The sequence below is a fragment of the Procambarus clarkii genome, chromosome 9 (genome assembly GCF_040958095.1).
Source record: "Procambarus clarkii isolate CNS0578487 chromosome 9, FALCON_Pclarkii_2.0, whole genome shotgun sequence".
NCBI lineage: Eukaryota > Metazoa > Arthropoda > Malacostraca > Decapoda > Cambaridae > Procambarus > Procambarus clarkii.
Window position 1 is genome coordinate 10,607,681 of NC_091158.1, and position 18,618 is coordinate 10,626,298.

An 18,618-nucleotide genomic window follows, 5' to 3' on the forward strand; every position below is an offset into this window, starting at 1 on the left:
GTAGGCAAAAAGAATCCATCAGGTCAAAACCAGCGGAAAATTCGCCTGAAGCTGACTTCCCAGTTCATGAAATCCCATCTAGTCCGGACAGCTGCATCCCACCGGAAGGGATTATACATCAACGAGTGCTTGACTAGGAATAGACAGCAACTCCTAGCTCTACCCCCTGCGTCAAATCCGTCAACAAAACCCAGATGCGATTCATCAGTGCTTCGTTAGAGATGGACTGATAAAGGTGAGAAAAACCGCAGAGGGCAAAATGTTTACAATTGCTAATGAAGAGAACCTCAACACCTTCCTCTTCCAATGTGGTTTGCCTCACCATAGTATTGTTCCGAACCTTAATGGAATCTGACCCATATATCAATCAGGTCAACCCATGTGTTGCGTTTCCAAAAGGGTCGCCCATGTTAGAATCGGTGAACGCCCTAGTAATATTGTTGAAAACATCTTAATAACTTATTAAACCAAAGGTCTTTTCATGTCAGAAGAACGGCAGAAACTGGATCTATATATGAAAACTCTTTCAGGACAAAATTTAAAGTAAAACTAAAGATATTTGTAGTTGTATAAAAGTTGCATTTTTCATCGGTCGTAGAGCCGGAAATCCGCAATATTCATCTCAGAACAATGCTTATTTCACGCAGAATCGTTAATAAACGTAAGATTTTTATACGTCTCAAGAAAGATAGAAACATAATCTTCATTTTAAATGCCTTACCATGGGCATATTTGTATTTAAAGCGAAGATACGTGTATTTTTCTAATCGGCGAGCTCCGATCCCGCACAGATCGAGCAACGGAGTAACTCTCTCTCAGAACAATGCTTATTTCACGTAAATTCGTTAATAAACGCAAATGTTTTTATATCTGTTGAGAAAGATAGAAATATAAGCTTCATTTTAAATACTTTACCATAGATATATATAAAGTTCTAATGAAGATACATGTGTTTTAATAATCGCCGAGCTCCGACCCCGCACAGACTGATCGACAGAGCAACTCTCTCTCAGAACAATGCTTATTTCACGTAAATTCATTAATAAACACATATGTTTTATATGTCTCAAGAAAGATAGAAATATAAGCTTCATTTTAAATACTTTAACATAGACATATATAAAGCTCAAGTGAAGATACATACGTTTTTATAGTGGCATTCAGTAGCTTGTCGGTCATGGAATGCAGAAGCCTACGCACTTGCCAATATAGTGTGTAATTAACAAAGATACGCTTATAAAGCCTAAAATATTATATGCCTTCAGAAAGACAGAGATATGCTCGTTATTGTGAGTGCACCAAAGGAAATATATCTTGTTGGAGGACAAAGATATATCAATTCTAAAATAAGTTTCGACTCTCGCTCGGGCGAGAGATAGCGCGACTCTCGCCCCATCTATTGGAGATTCTGTTCACCTAATGACCCAAAGCTACTCAAAGCCTCCTAGCATTACTTAAATAATGAAGGAATATGGTATATTTATTCACTATAATGTTGGTGCTTAATGCAGAACACGAGAAAACATATATTTACTATAAAATAATATACTTCCATTATGAAATAAGTAAATATGTGGCCTCATAGGAAGTCAACGGTCCAGGTGTCAATGTTGTGGAGCGACTTATCCAAGATATATTGTTGTCTGGAAAGTGTTTGTTGGCATATCAACCTTCTGTACACAGTGATCCAGTCGTCGCACTTCTCTCCTTAAATGATCGCAAATTTAGTTTATTATATTAACAAGTAGAATACGTATTTCTAATAATATCTAACATAACTAGCCAGAAAATATTTAAGACTTATTGAAAAATACATGTCTGGAAGTTAAATCGACTTCATAGAACAATAGTGTTGGTCTATACTAATCGTTATTGCCCGAAACGCTTTGCGTAATAGTGGCTTTAGGCATTGTATGTACTAGCTCTACCTATAAGTCAAACAATCCTTGTAAATATTTATTGTATGTATGTACCTTACCTAAATAAAATTGTATTGTATTGTATTGTATTGTATTATTCGTTAGTATGCGTTCGCTACTTAAAACATTTACTGTACTGATGTAAAATCTCCCATGTCTCTTCGCACATGGAACACCGAACCTTACACACTCTCTGATATATTGTTTAATTAATAGAGATTCACTAATAAAGCTTATAATTGTATATGTTATCAAAAAGGCATAGATAAAGTCGTTCTTACGTTTTAGTCACAGAGATTAGATATTAGTAAAGTAAAGTTCATTTTATTCAGGAAAGTACATAAATAGTCGATTTACAAACATAATATTGGATTTATAGATAGAGCTAGTACATACAATACCTAAAGCCACTAGTACGCATAGCGTTTCGGGCATATTACTGAGAGAGGAAAGATATTTATATTTAAACAATTTTATTTTTTTTACCGACGCTCTCCCTATTGATGAGAACTACAACCTAATGAAGATAAATGTTAATTTTATGTAGATACTGTAATAAACGAAAGTTTTTCAGAAATATAGGCAAATTTTAAATCCCTTGTCATAAATATAACTGAAGTAAAAGCAAAGATATATGCATTTTGATAGTTACAAAGACAGCTCTTTAACACGGGTGGAACACGAACAAGGGGAACTTAGTACCCAAATGAGCCACAGAGATATTAGAAAGAATTTTTTCAGTGTCAGAGTAGTTAACAAATGGAATGTATTAAGCAGTGATGTGGTGGAGGCTGACTCCATACACAATTTCAAATGTAGATGTGATAAAGCCCAATAGGCTCAGGAACCTGTACACCTGTTGATTGACGGTTGAGAGTCGGGACCAAAGAACCAAAGCTCAACCCCTGCAAGCACAAATTAGGTGAGTACAACTAGGTGAATACAGCTGAGGGGCGGGACCAAACAGCTGAAGCTCAATTCCCTACGCATAACTAGGCGAGTCCATAGGAATTACCGTTTATCCTGGCGCCATCTATGTTTTGACAGCAGTACTACTAATGTTCCCACGTTATGTGATAATCGCTATACGGGTGTTACGGTCAGTTGCTCTTCTATATATGTTTATGGACAACGTAGGTGATTTGAGGCAATTTGCGGCCAGAGTGAAATAGTATCCACGCGGTGAGGGATGGAGGAGGATATATACTGCTGTGTACTCGACCAGCGGGTAAGAGGTAAGTTATATCGAACAATTATGGGGAATAGATGGGTTATTTTAAGCGTAGTATGTCAGGTAACCGGTAACTACACAGATGGGGTAGTGTTTTTTTAAGTCTTTATTTACTAAAGTGGAACATTACATTATGCCTTTAGCTGAACAAGTCTACTGGTGGGGGAAGTAGACGGGTTTTATGAAAGTATTTTACCTAAATATTTGTAATTGGTTAACTAGTTCAGCCGTTACCAGGGAGGGTGTTCCTTTAATTTAATCTAAAAATTCTAGCCGGGCAAAGTGATTAAATAAAGAAATTGAATAGAACGAAGTGGTTTGCCAGGGTGCTTAACATTTAGTTTAGTTCACTTACTATGCAGCCCATGCTTAAAGAATGCAAGTTTATCATATTGAATTTACCGTAGTTTTACTGCATTTAATATACCGTTTTTACCCTATTTAATTATGTCGGGTAAAGGCCGGTCGTGGAAAGTTCCTAATATAGCAAGTTTTAAAGGAAAAGTTTGAGTTAACTTTAACGCTTAAGTTAGTGACCAATTAGCTTAGTCTATTGTGAGGAAAGTTACTAGAATCTAACATTGCAAGTGCCATTTCTCTACTCTTTTTGAGAAACATGACTAAGATACATGAATCGCATAGTTTTAAATGTTCATGGATTAGGTTGCATAGTTGAGGAAATGGTGATAAGGTTTGTGATTTTGTATACCTTGACTTCAGCAGAGATTTTGATAATGGCGCAAAATTGATAGGGGCTCGGATCATTGGGAATGCTGACTGAAGTTGATTAGGTCATGGCTATACCAAAGGAAATTAGTATAAATGGGGTTAAGTTGGGAGAAGTGTTGTAAGTAGTGCCTAAAAGCTCTCCTTGGACCTCGGTTATTCGCAAAATTATGGTTTAGACTGCAATAGTTGCAGAATTGGCAAATAAAAAATACCGATGCCCTATATATTTTTGAAATGGTTAAGACTACCAGATGCAGTTTAATGCTGACAAATGTAAGGTTTGGGGGCTAGGTAAATATGAGATGTTGTAGATTGTTAAGAGTATTAAATTTTTTGCAGGTGGTAAATTCTCCCCGAGCTGGCACTGCTCTCCAGCCTGGGATGTTGATTGGTTAGTCTTCAACTGCCTCCCAACATGGTAGTGAGGTCCTGAGCTGACATGCAGTGAGGAACGTGGAAAGGTTCCTGAATTGGCACATGGTATGCCTCCCTTTCAAACCAGCAGCTGGCACAAATGTTCCAGCTAACACCAGAATAGATGTGGGATGAAGCCCACACTAAAATGTAAGTGGTACAGTAAATGGACACCCCCCTCCCTTTTGACACTTAACAGTTGGGAGGAAGGGGAGGGGGGGGGAGAAAGTGTGGCTTATAGTTCTATTGCTACATTGGAATTAGAGGGTAGAAGTTAATTGCTAAAAACCTATTAAATATTAGGGTATGGAAGTCTAGGCTTAGGCTAGTGGGTACCATATCTGCAAGTTTAGTCCTTTCAGGAATGTATTGAATAGAATGGTATGTTGAAATTGTGAAAATTGTAATGTGGGGCATTAGATCTTAAACAGCATAGTTGAGGGTGTTTATTAATAATTTTAATGAAATATAAATCTTGTTTAGTTAACATTAAATGTTTGTTAAATAAGCTTTAATCTATAAATGTATAACACTGTTAAGGGTAATCATGAGTCAAAGTTTTGTTCTAAGTGATGGTATTTTTCCCTTGAAAGTAAAAAAAATATTCAATGTTTACTTTAGCTTGGTTTTAAATTTATATAGTTTTCCAGAATGTGGTTTGGAAAGTCCAGAAGTCCCTCTGTCAGTTGGAAGAGTTAATTTTAACAGAATCAGGTGAGTTGTAGTGAAGGTTAATCTGAATAGATTTGCATAAAAGTAAAAAAAATAGTAAACTTAAACAATATAGCATTGGCTAAAGATAAATGTAAATTGCCATTGAAGTGCAGTTGTGGATAGTTTCTCAAATGACATTTACTGAAACTTGGCAAATTGATGCCATATATATTTATATTGCTAAATTAGATCTTTACTACTGCTACTAGAATATGTAGGAAAGGTAAATTCCTTAAAGAAATTGTTTCCATCAGAATTTGTAAAGTACTGAATGCTAATTTGAAAAGTAAAGCAAGATTGGCTTTAAATCTGAAATTAATTTGTTGAAATATTTTTCAGGTGAAAGTGATTATGTTGCATGGACTGACTTGGAGTGAGGCTCCTTTACTCTGCAAAAGGAAATCTACTAAAGTGGGTGAGTTTGAATTTGATGTTTTAGCTATATCAATGACCTAATCTTAATTCTCTTATCTAGTCCATTTATAGGTGTGTAACCATGTCCTACTGTTACAACCCACAGGGGATGATGCAGTTTGTACTGATCCTACCCCATTTCATAAAAGGGGACCAGGCAGTCCTGCAGATTTCCCTGGCTTGGCTTTTTCAGAGCTTTGCTCTACTACCCATCTAATAGATGGACTAGATTTGCATAGGTTTAGGGACCCTTAACAATGGTTACATTGTTAATTCTCACAGGGCTTGTTTGCTGAATGGGTGGATGCATCTAAAACTTTAGTGCCTGGCATGCATTGTACAGTGCTTTCAGTAAAGCATATGTACAATGTGTTGATGGCACTAAAGTGGTGGATGTAATGCACCCATTTGGGGAACAAGCTCTGCACTAAAATCAGAGGAAGGGATAGGCCTTGCTGAGCCTATCTTAAAAGATAGGCTGTTAGGATTTTTTGGGCTTATTATTAGGCATTGGTGATAATAAAAGTAGTGTCCCTGTTTAATGTTTATTTTTCTTTTACAGGTGATTGTCTCTGGAGTTGTCTTGACCTTTTGGATCTTCTGTTCATCTAGGAGCATCTGTCCCACAACCTGAAACAGTAATAAATATTAGATGTATTATAAATACTTTATGTAAAACTTATTAAATAAAACAATTTTGATGAAACTACTTTATATACCTTATCCTGAAATTATGCTGGAAATTATTGTTTACTACTATTGATGCAATGTTTAAACATCTGAAATTTTTTTACTTTGAAAATAAATACCTGGTAAAATTTACACCTATTTGTAACTTGTTACATAGGTGCATGCAAAATGCATTGAAAAGATGTAAAAGTGGACTACCTATTCAATTTACATAAACTAACAAATATTGCAAATTAGTCTGAAATATTAAAGTGGAAGAAACTTTAGTCAATATTTTAGTTTTCATATTTGAAAGTAAATTTAAAGCTATGCAACACCTAAGCTTTGTACAAATTATAATTAAATTAACTAAAGATCATTGTTAAATTTACAAAACATTAGAAAAGTGACACTGAAGCATCTATACAACATGGTTTTCACGAAGTCTTTGGTAACTTAAATTTAATCAAAGCTCTTAAATGATTTGTCTGCCTAACTCTTCAGATATTCTGAAATATTTTACCTAGATTAAAACCATCATTGTTTAAAAGGGCAAAACAGATTACTGTCAATTAGTTTGACTTAACATCTGCAAGGTCCTGAAGGAATGGAATTTTTTTTTGTAAAACTGTTTTTAGCAAACAAACCCTGCCTAATGAACCTGCTCATTTTTTTTAGAAATGGTAATTGCAACATTACCAAAGGCCATTGTTTTAATAGCCAAAGTACCAAATGAAAGACCAAGAAGCAGCAAACAGGTACATGGTAGAAAGGACAAAAGAATGGTTACGAGGACCCTTTCATTTGTTAAAGAAATGACTGGGAAAAATTCTGTCATACCACAAGGGGTCTTAACCCTTGTCATATACATCACTGACATTAATCTAAGTATTACCAACCACAAAAATTGCTGATAACATGTTATAAAAAAAAAATAAAGAATATAATATTGAGGCCTTAATGCAGATCTCTAACTCTACAAATAGTAACAAGACTGGCAATTTCTTAATATAAAACAGAAAAAAATCCAAGACCTTGCACATGAGCCAGAACAATCCATATCACAACTACCACATTAAAATGAAACAACAATGAAGGTAAGGTAATTACCAAAAGAAGGCACCAAAGTGCAAAATAATCAGAGGGCGCTAAATATCACCAAGAATACCAATACAAGAACAAAAACGCATAAGGCGAACGATATCAAAAGTATCCGATTCACCTAGAATTCTATCGAGGGACGGTCGGAAAGCAAGACACACGCACGTCCTGGAAGTCAGGACATTCAACAAGGATATGCACAACTGTAAGAGGGACAACGCAATTCGGACAATAAGGAGCAGGGCGGCGCTCCATAAAGTGACCGTGGGTTAAGCGGGTATGATCAACCCACAGCCGTGCCAAAGCAGTGTCCCACCTGCCGGTTACGGTGGTAGGAGGAAGGCCACGGAGACACACTAAGTTTGAGAGTACGCAGCTTGTTACCAACCACAGAGGACCAACAACCCTGCCAACGGGGAAGAATGAATAACAGGATAAAAGTCGGAATAAGGAATACCTTTACGGGAGATGGGACAAGAATGGATAGCTTCCTTAGCGGCAGCATCCGCACGCTCATTGAAACACCAATATGGCTGGGAACCCAGCAAAACTCTACTGATTTAAATTTACTAGAAATAAGAAACAGCCAATGTTGAATCTCAATGACCACCGGATGGACAGGATTAAAGGACCCTAGAGCCATGAGGGCACTACGAGAATCAACTACAACCACAAAGGAGGAATGAGAATGAGAAAGCAAGAGACAAAGAGCATAGACAATAGCATAAAGTTCTGTCGTAAAGACGCTAGCCTCCGAAGGGAGGCGACACATGTAAGTATGGTCAGGAAAAACAACAGAGTAGCCCACACCATCCGCAGACTTAGACCCATCAGGGAAGATGGAAATAGAGTGGGAGTGCGAAGAAAAGTGCTCAAGGAAGAGGCTTTTCAGAATTGTAGGAGGGGTAAAGGCTTTAGTAATACAAGTCAAGGACGTACAAAACTTGGGAAGGGGGACTCTCCACGGAGGTAATGAAGGAACAATACGAGGAGAAACATTAGAAATATGAACAGAAAGAGAATCCTGTAAGCGAGATAACTGGACAGAAAGTGGGAGACAATGAAGAGGAACAGGAACCACAGGAGGAGGAAAAGTCAATGCACGACAGAGGCGAGAGGAAGGATGTTGGAAGGACCGCGCAAGATAGCGAAGACAGTAGTGATCACGGCAGTCCTGAAGAGAGAGAAAGCCAGTGTCAACATACAAACTAAGGGCGGGAGTCGAACGAAAGCCACCAGAGCCGAGACGCAATCCAGTATGGTGCAAAGCATCAAGATGGCGAAGAGTAGGAGAAGCAGAAGAGTATGCAGGGCAACCATAATTGAGTTTAGACAGGACGAGAGAGGAGTGCAAATAGAGGAGCGTGCGCCTATCCGCTCCCCAAGAAGTATGGGACAAAACCTTAAGGAGGTTAAGGGCCTTAGAGCATTCAACTCGGAGGCAAGAGATATGGGCTGACCAAGACAAACGAGTGTCAAAGACTAACCCCAAAAGCTTCGCGGAATCCCTGTACACAATGAGATGACCATAAAGCAACAACAATGAAGTAAAGGTCCTTTCAGTAAGAATCTATCATTCACAGAAAGTTGCTGCAGTTAAAAATAAAAGAAAATACAAGTCCCTAGAAATAAACAACCTTTTTGACTAAGGAAAAGAAGGTAGTTATTCTACTGTATAAATCTAAGTATTCACTTAGATAACTGTATCCAAGCATAGAGGTTCCCCCCCCCCATCCCTTTCAGAAAAACATCTACTTTCGAAAAAGTTTAACATTGGCCAACAAAAATGATTCCAGAACTAAATTGCCTAATACCAGGAACAACTGAGAGCCATGACAAACACTGCAACCCTCTCCTACCCCCAAGTCTTATGCTATTTATGATCCAAGGTAATTTGACATACTATACTGTACTTCCTACAGACGAGTCTAGTGAGAGGGTGATCTCCTGGCGATTAAATTGAAGCACGATACAGGTGTCAACGAACATCAGTCAGCCCACTTGTCAGCACAGTGGATAACTAATGACATCATAATCTGCAGTGTTGTATGCCTCCCTGTGGCCATTTAAATCAATAAAACACAGGGTTGTGGCAATGTTTACAGCATAAGGCAAGGTATAGAGGAATCCTGGAATGCCATGTAATGTGTAGTCCTTGAATGTGCTTTAGGCAACAAAATTGAATAACAATATTTCTGGTGTTCGGCTATATAATCCGACTTTCTCATTCGGTATAATGTTTTAAACCTAAATAAGAATTCACTTTAAAGGTCAATTTATTTGGAAAGTGCTAACCAGATTCCAAATTACTGAGCTCTGAAAGTACTACAAGGCAAGTTTAACCGAATGAGTGTTTGCCTATCCATACCCCCATGAGGTATGTGACAACACTGAATAAAGAAAGGGTCTTTGAGCATTCACCGTGCAGGTATTTGACATGACCAATATAGCCAAGTGTTAAAGATCATTCTAAGCAGTTCTGCACAATCCATATACTATCAATTAATATAATTGTACAATGGTGCTTGGTGGATGATATTTCCTATTAAAACTCATTGGACAACTGTTTGTATTAGACATTTTAAACCTACAAATGGTAGCCCTAGATATTGCACTACAGTATTAATTACAAGATGAACAATGTAAAATCAATACCACAACAGCAAAGGATGATGGCTTTTCAACAACCGACAAACACACAGGTCTAACACCAGCCATCCTGAGAGAGGACGTCCCAAGCATGTACACCCCACAACTTTACATCACCTTTGCTACCTCACGCGAGCACGCAACAGCATGAGGATGCCATACTCCCAAACCAACTCCATGCACTTTGAGGCTTTAACAACTCAACATTTAAAAAGTTGATTTAAAAAATCAAACACCTGAATTTTTCCCTAATTAAATTTACTAGGGAAATGCACACCAAGCCATGAAACTTACAATGAAGATGAACAAACTACACACAACTGTCACCAAACTTCCACATACCACCCCCCCTCTCACTCCTGCCCTCCCTCCTTAGGTGCTCTGATTGGCTGAGCACCTGAGCCACCACCACTCACCTCTTGTTGTGAGAGCCTAAAGCATGTTTGGTTGCACTTTAAAAGTTCCCCAGTGTACTCGCCTAATTGTGAGTACCGCCTGCCCGGTTCACCATTTTGTTTTTCAATCTACCTCAATTTACTCCTTTACAGTCAAATATTATGCAAAATTCTGTTTAAGACTTGTCCCTTCTTAACTTAAATAACTGCTTTGGCCATCTGCAATCTTTCTAGGTGGGTAAAAATGACTCTTGAGGCCAGAAAGGACTTATCAGACGGCGATCATAACAATACGGTACACACACAAAATCACAACCTGATATACACCAAGCAGAAAATCCACTGGAGCTGTGAGGCGACGTAAACCCTTGCCCAAGGCACTGGCAGCTGCATACTCTACCACAGTATATTACTCTTTGTAAAAGTCTTACAACCGGATTTCCCCATAAATCCCAGCAAGTTTTGAGGCCCCTCCTTGAGTCAACGTCTTACGTAAGACCTACAAGCACTCCGGTGAAGGCTGAAGCAGTTCAACACCATACGCCCCAACTTCAAATACACAGTTGAGAGGCGGGACCAAAACGTGATTTTCTGTGTGTGCCTGAAGTTGGGGCATACGGTCTTGCTTCACCCTTCACTTTACCCTTCACCGGCGTACTTCAGGGGTTTTATTTAATACTTGGACTGGCTTCAGTAGGGCCTCCAGACTTTCTGTGGCTTCACAAGTGTCACGTGAATCCCTTGCATAGCAGTGGAACTGCCTTTTCCCTTCACCTTCAATGCCTCTGCACTGGAAGTATACATCTACACCAGCCCAGAAGAGTCATCAGTCCTGCCACCTCTCCATACCCCCCAGGGCCTGGCACGGCCTGGTACGACTCAGAGGCAAGCCCGGCGCCACTGCTAACTGGCAGTTTGTCCCCACAAACAAGCAGTTAGCCGCCTTCAACTGACAGTGGTACAGCTCAACACAAAGGCACCGCCAGCCACAACGAGCAGTTTGCTAGTTGACCAGATGTCCACCTCGTGTTGACACTGGATGAGTCATCACCGCCGGACTATATAAAGAGCGCTACCTCCCTGGAGAGGCAATCTCTCCCTTAGTGCTCTAGGATCACCTTGGTGTCTCTAACCCGTCGTCCACTTCCAGCCAACATCATGTGACTGATGCCATGGTGGTATGGTAGCTGTCTTCACAACACCAGTTTATCTTCATACTTTTATTCATTGCTTATAGTTTATTTTTTGCATTTAAGGTCATACTAACTTGTTCACCTTTGCATTACATGATAGTCAAGTATTGTCATGTGTTATTTTTGTTCATTACTATTTCAGTAAATTGTTTAATTATTTATTTGATAATTTTCATTTGTTTCCACCTGCAACTTACACACTGCAAGGCCAATAGCAGCATTTCTTTCATTTATGTGAGGGAGAGCCATACCATCTTGGTTCAGTATAGCTGTGATACCATAACCCGTCACACAAGATATCCAGTTGTAAGACTTTTACCATCAGTGGTGGTAGAGTATGCAACTGGCAATGCCTTTGTTACAGGTTCGCTTCATCTCACAGCCCCAGTGGATTTTCTCACACATTTGAATACATGAAACAACTTTATTTGATACATTCCAAACCAAAGTACTGTACAGTACAGTAATTATCAAACCATCAAATGTGTGGGATAATCATAGTGCGCTAAATATCACTAACGTCGCCAATACAAGAACAAAAACGCATACGGCGAACAATATCAAAGGTATTGAATTTACCAAGAATTTTATCGAGGGACAATTGACAGTGAGGGATGGTCGGGAAGCAAGACACGTAAGTCCTGGAAGTCAGGACATGTAGAGACAACGGTTTGGACAATAAGAAGCAGGGCAGCGCTCCATTAAGTGCCCGTGAGTTAAACGTGTATGACCAATATACAACCTCGCCAGAGCCGTTTCCCACCACTGGTTACGGTGGTAGGAGGAAGGCCACGGGAACACACTACTCTTAAGAGCACGCAGTTTGTTACCAGTAACAGAAGACCAACAACCCTGACAACGGGTAAGAATGGGGAAATGAATAACTGGGTAAAAGTCATAATAAGGAATACCTTTACGGGAGATGGGACAGGTGAGGATAGCTTCCTTAGCGGCAGTGTCCGCACGCTCATTTAAGAACACACCAATATGGGTGGGAATCCAGCGAAATTCCACTGTCTTAAATCTACTGGAGATAAGAAACAGCCAATGTTGAATTTCAACTACCAAAGGATGGACTGGATTAAAGGATTCTAGAGCCATGAGGGTACTGCAAGTGTCAACTACAAACACAGAGGAGGATTGACAGCGAGAAAAAGAGTTGATGAAGAGCATAGAGAATAGCATAAAATTCTGCCATGAAGATGCTAGTCTCCGGAGGCAGGAGACACAAAGGTGCAGTCAGGAAAAACAACAGAGTAGCCTACACCGTCTGCAGACTTAAGACCCATTGGTGAAGACGGAAATAGAGTGGAAGTGTGAAGAAAAGTGTTCAAGGAAAAGGTGATTTAGAACTGTAGGAGGGGTAAAAGTTTTAGTCATGTGGGTCAAGGCTTACAGAATTTAGGAACGGGGACCCCTCCATAGGGGCAAAGACGGAATGACACGAGGGGAAATATTGGTAACACAAACTGAAAGAGCATTTTGTAAGAGAGACAACCGTACAGAAAGAGATAGGTGGTGAAGGGGAACAGGAACCACAGGATGGGTAAAGGTCAAGGCATGACATAAGCAAGAGTGAGGGTGCTGTAAGAACCGTGCAAGGTGGAGAAGACAGTAGCGATCATGGCGATCCTGTAGAATCAGGACGCCAGTTTCAACATACAGGCTTAGGGTAGGTGACGAAGGAAAGGTACCAGAGCTGAGCCGTAACCCAGTATGATGCAGTGTGTCCAGATGGTGAAGGGTAGAAGGAGAAGCAGACGAGTAAACAGGGCCATAATCGAGTTTAGACAGAACGAGAGAGGAATGTAAAGAGAGGAGCAGTGTCGATTAGCTCCCCAAGAAGTATGGGACATGACCTAAAGTTAGTTAAGGGCCTTAGAGCATTCAACTCGGACGTAAAAAATATGGGGCGACAAAGACAAACGAGTGTCAAAGATTAGCCCTAAAAGCTTTAGCAGATTCTTTGTACAAAAGGGGATGACCCCTGTTACCTAACAGTAAATAGGTATCTGGGAGTTAGCTGTTACAGGCTGCTTCCTAGGGGGGTGCGTGTGTGGGAGAAAAAAAAATTTAGTAGTTAACCACTGAACTGCTCTGTCTCCAAACAACACCCTGGTGCACAAGAAATAAATTCTTTCCAAAAATTATTTTTCTCTTCTTATATTGTTAAAATGCAGAGTTTGATCACGGGGAAACTAAACAAAAAATATTGTATGTGACTTACTTTAGCTGCGATGGAGCTGGGAAGTTGAGCAAATTATGGGCGCTGAGCGTTGGAGCGATGGGGGTCTGTCGGCCCCGCCACCCCGTGCGACGGAAGTTGCTGCGAATAAAATGTTGCGCAATTATTTTGAAGTTTCTCATTCATTTCTTCTTTTTTTTTACTGTAATATTATTTAAAAGTGTGTAATTTGTGGAGTTTATATAATTCAAAGTATAGAACATCGCTATGCTCAAAATTATGGGCCTCATATATGCGACATATTCTACAATCAAACAGTGTTTTTGCTGTTATTACACTATATACACACATTGTATATACCCATCTACGTATGTATTCACCATAACGATCCACTATGTTGGTATGGTGAGCCCAAAAAACATGAGTGAGCTGCCACACCCTGCCAGTCCTCCCTCCCTCCTCCAACACATTACTCGCCAACATTCCTCCTCCCAAAATACTGTTATTGTGTTTATTACACTATTTACACACGTTATGTATAAGTATGTACATGTTTTATTCATGTACATACGTACATACTTGCCATCTCCTCACCTCTCTCTCTTGCCTACTTAATGCTCTTGCTTCCCTCATCTCATCACAATCGACTTTATAATGGTCCAGGACGGATCGAAATGTTGTCGTCTATTCAATTTCCAGTGTGTGGTTTGGTCAACAATGAAATCTTCATGCAAGATCTTATAAAGAAAACCCCTAGAACGAGTTTTGCAGATACGAAAGAGTTTAAGGTGAGTAGGGGATGGTTTGAGAAATTTTGAAAAAAGACGTGGTATTCATAGTGTTGTGAGGCATGGTGAGGGTGCCAGCTCAGACAAAGTAGGGGCTGAAAGATTTGTTCGTGATTTTAAAGATTTTGTAGATACTGTATTGATGGATATATTCCACAACAAGTGTTTAATTGTGAGGAGACATGGCTATTCTGGAAAAAATTGCCGAAGAGGACATACATTACCCAAGAGGAGACGTCACTGCCCGGACACAAGCTAACTTGGGCTAACTTGTGTCAGGATAGGCTAACTCTTGTGCTGTGTGGCGATTTGAAAATTAAACCCTTGCTCGTGTATCATTCCGAAAATCCAAGAGTTTTAAAAAATATATAACGTGCAGAAAAACTGTGATGTAGAGTGGTTTGCCCTGCCATCAAAAAATATCTGCAAGAGAAAAGTTTGACACTAAAGGGCCTGCTTCTCGACAATGCTCCTGCTCATCCTCCAGACTTGGAGGATGCATTGTTGGGGCCACTTTTTTTTTTTTAGGGATATTCCTGCATGGGCCCTAAGTTTCTGGCTAATGAACCAATGACATGAAGGAGGAGTTTTCAACCTACCTTGTGTTAGGTGTGCAGGGGTCAATAGGCTGAACATAATGTCAGGAGCAAAGGGGGGCATTTGCCTCTTCAAACACAATTGTGACCATCTTCATCTCTTCGAACTATCCTAAATGCGCTCTTCACCTGTCTGACCAAATTGGGTGTCCAGACCACCTTTGAATCTGAAATTGTAAAATTAATAGTGATTTCAGAATATTCAGTCCATTTATACTAACAAAATTATATACAGTATACTGTAATTGAAATTTTACAGAATGATAAAGACAATTTAGTAACTTTGTTAAAATGCACATGGGGGAAATACATGAAAATAGGTTAATATGGTTTGTAAGGTTGATGGGAAATGTTTATTACTTTTATGATTTAAAAGATGTATAGCCCTGATACTCCATCCTGGGTGCATTCCACCAGGTAATGACCACAGCAAAAGTTTTCCACGAGGCTCTATTGTCACACAAACTTTTCACATTTTCAAACTTGATTCATCTTTTCCCCCCCCCCTCGTTCCAGGGGTTTTCTTTAAAAGGTCTTCATGCAAATGCCTTGGTTTCTCACAAATGATGGCCCCTGAAATGCTATCACCTGCTAACTCTTTGTTGTGTATCCAAATTAATAAAAACTTTTCAACATCCTCAAGTGTTTGTGTTCTTTGTTTCGGGATTGTTGATATGCCTTTTGCCACTTTAACGCTCATAATGTCCTTTTTCTTAGCAAGTATAGTGCATATTGTTGACATAGATTTGTTGTACTGCCTAGCTAGTTCAACAACCTGTGCACCATTTTGACGTTTATGAATGCTCTCTTGTTTTTCCTCTATGGTCATTCTCACATGTGTTTTCTTGGCTTGAACCTTACCACTGGCTTTCTTGGGACTCATGGCAAGATATATAATAACAAATTTTATGTTCAAATAGCCAAAAATCCCAAAACAAATGTAATGCTTTATAAAGAATTCAGGCGCGATAGTTACTAGGCAGGAGACACTGGTAAACTGAGGTGCGATCACCATGCCACCACGCGCTAGGTCAGCCCATACGCATATCAACAAACTCATTTCCCGAGGCAAAGTTTGTAACCCGATTCAAATTTTTCGAAGAAATTAGGTTCGTAACCCGAAAAGTTCATAAATATTCATTCATAAGCCGAGGTGTCACTATATATAACTAAAAAATTAAACTCAGGATTACTTTCAACCCCCACCCCTTTTGCTCTACTCCATCGCCACCTACCTTCACCCCCCTCTATGATGTACTCTTCCATAGACACCTACCTTTGCCCCCCTCCTCCCCTCTACTCCTCCATCATCACCTACCTTCACACCCCCTCCCTTCTCCTCCATCGTCACCTTCCTTTCACCCTCCTCTATGATGTACTCTTCCATAGACACCTACGTTCACTGCATATAATGCTCCCCTCTACTCCTCCATCGTCACCTACTTTCACCCCCCCCCACTCCGCTCTACTCCTCCAGGGTCGCAGACAATTTCACGAGCGTGAGAACTACGAGTTCTCTAACTACTCTCACACTCCTACTCTCTCACCAGTGAGGGGGAGGGAAGGAGGGAGGAAATGAAGGAAGAAAGGTGAGGGAGAGAGAATAGGCAGGGGGGAGGAGGGCCTAGATACATTTCTTCCATATAGATAGGTAGACTGAGGGAGAGCTGCTTGCCAAGAGCCCTATCAGACAGGTTTCCTATTCCTCAACCCTCTCTAATATGCCACATCCTGGTCAGGACAACTTGCTCGATTGTTATTCTTGGTGTGACTCGAGAACTGACCTCGAGGCGGGGCATGGGCATGGATTATCTCCCTGGGGCACGCACCTCCCTGCCCCAGCTCTTTCTCTCTCTCACATAATCTATCAAGGGTCTAACATGAGGTCATTGTGCCTACCAGAAGTGTATATGTCCAAGGCTGGCCACCTGTCTGGACCATTCAAATGTATAAACACGTAATTAGTCTATTAAAATTATATATAATGCTACAATTATAAATTAATTTGTTCGTGGTCATTCGTTTATCAGTATTTTAATATGAGGTATATATACGCATGTATGTATACGTTGACGTACACATATATGATTATGTGTATAGAATGATTATGATTATGTGTAATCATATATGATTATATCTAATGGAATGCATTAGTAAGTGATGTGGTGGAGGCTGACTCCATACACAGGTTCAAGTGTAGATATGATAGAGCCCAATAGGCTCAGAAACCTGTACACCTGTTGATTGACGGTTGAGAGGTGGAACTAAAGAGCCAGAGCTCAACCCCAGCAAGCACAATTAGGCGAGTATATGAACGAATGCACATGTACACTTTCAAATGAATTAAGATACCTTGAGATACACAATGACTTAGTTTAAACACATTATGGTACTGATTTTGACATGCTGATGTCTGGAAGGGAGAGGGGGTGTGGGGGGTTATTGTCTGAGGTGGAGGACCAGAGGAGGGGGTCAGTGGAAGGATGGTGGCTGGAGGGATGCCATTGTTCTAATGGTTATGAAAACAATTATTGATGGCAGGAATTCAGTGGGTGTGTACTTCACCCGCACCATCACCATACTGTGCCCTGCTACAACCCCCCCCACCCCCCCCCGCTCCACCCATGCTGTGCGGGGCGTATTACACATTATGGGATAACCGACTGTCTGTCCATTCCTGTCTGCTCGTTATGCTGCCCTTCCTTTTGAAAATTGTCTGCTTTATCGACTTCCTTCAAGACCACACGTTAGCCTCTTATCACGCCCTCTTACCACTCTCAGGGAGCCGGCTCTTCTATACAATAGTTATCACTCAGTCCCCTAGGTGAAAGAGTGTCCGGGCACATGACTTGTTACGTGTACTTATTTGCGATTCGTTTGGGCTGTCACGTGTGGTGATTAGTGTTGGGTAAGGCTAGGCCAGGTCAGGTCAGACTAGGCCAGGTCAGACTAGGCTAGGTAAGGCTAGGCTAGGTAAGGCTAGGCCAGGTCAGGTCTGGTCAGGTCTGGCTAGGCCAGGTCAGGCCAGGCCAGGCTAGGCAGGGTGAGAGAAGTAAAGCGGCAGGTACTTACGTTTCCGAGAAAGTAGCGGCGGTAGTATATTGTTGATTTAGATTCGACGACATCCTGAAGCTAGTAGGTGGCGGCCTCATCGCTCTCGAACTTCTTGTTGTTGTAGGGGATACGAGGCACACCCAATATCCCCCTTACATTGATCACATCGCACACTAATATTTTTACTATTTCGGACACCAGATTTGTCTGTTTCGTATATGTATAATTGTTCAATATTAAAACCACAATAGAATGCTCTAAGTACTTTCGTATATTAATACATCTTCAGAAGGAATGGTTCGCTCTGAAGATGTATTAATATAAGAAAGTACTAAAGGAAATTCCTGTTTCAATTCTTCCTCCGTGGTCTGACACAATTATTATATATTGTATATACTGAATTATATATACTATGCTTATATAATATATACTGAAATATTGTTACATTTAACGTATGAAACAAAGTATATATCTGTATTTTTAATAAAATATAAAACATTAATATTTATCAACGTATCTCTGTGAATTACATAATTTATCAGTATTGTACAGCCTGTGATCTCCACC

At 40.0% G+C, this 18,618-nt stretch overlaps 2 long non-coding RNA genes across 3 annotated transcripts; one reads left to right on the forward strand and one right to left on the reverse strand.

The window, feature by feature from the left end:
* Positions 1 to 242: 242 nt before the first annotated feature.
* LOC138362687 (uncharacterized) lies at positions 243 to 6,127 on the forward strand. 2 transcript variants are annotated; one of them, XR_011227872.1, is made up of 5 exons: positions 243 to 3,154; positions 4,219 to 4,443; positions 4,944 to 5,007; positions 5,347 to 5,422; positions 5,984 to 6,127. It is a non-coding gene; the product is annotated as an uncharacterized lncRNA (long non-coding RNA). The 2 variants fall into 2 exon arrangements; XR_011227871.1 differs by having other exon boundaries at positions 243 to 4,443.
* Positions 5,953 to 18,403, reverse strand: LOC138362686 (uncharacterized). The gene is made up of 4 exons (XR_011227870.1): positions 18,070 to 18,403; positions 15,001 to 15,164; positions 13,656 to 13,754; positions 5,953 to 6,051 (listed from the first exon to the last, which is right to left on the reverse strand). It is a non-coding gene; the product is annotated as an uncharacterized lncRNA (long non-coding RNA).
* Between the last annotated feature and the right edge of the window lie 215 nt (positions 18,404 to 18,618).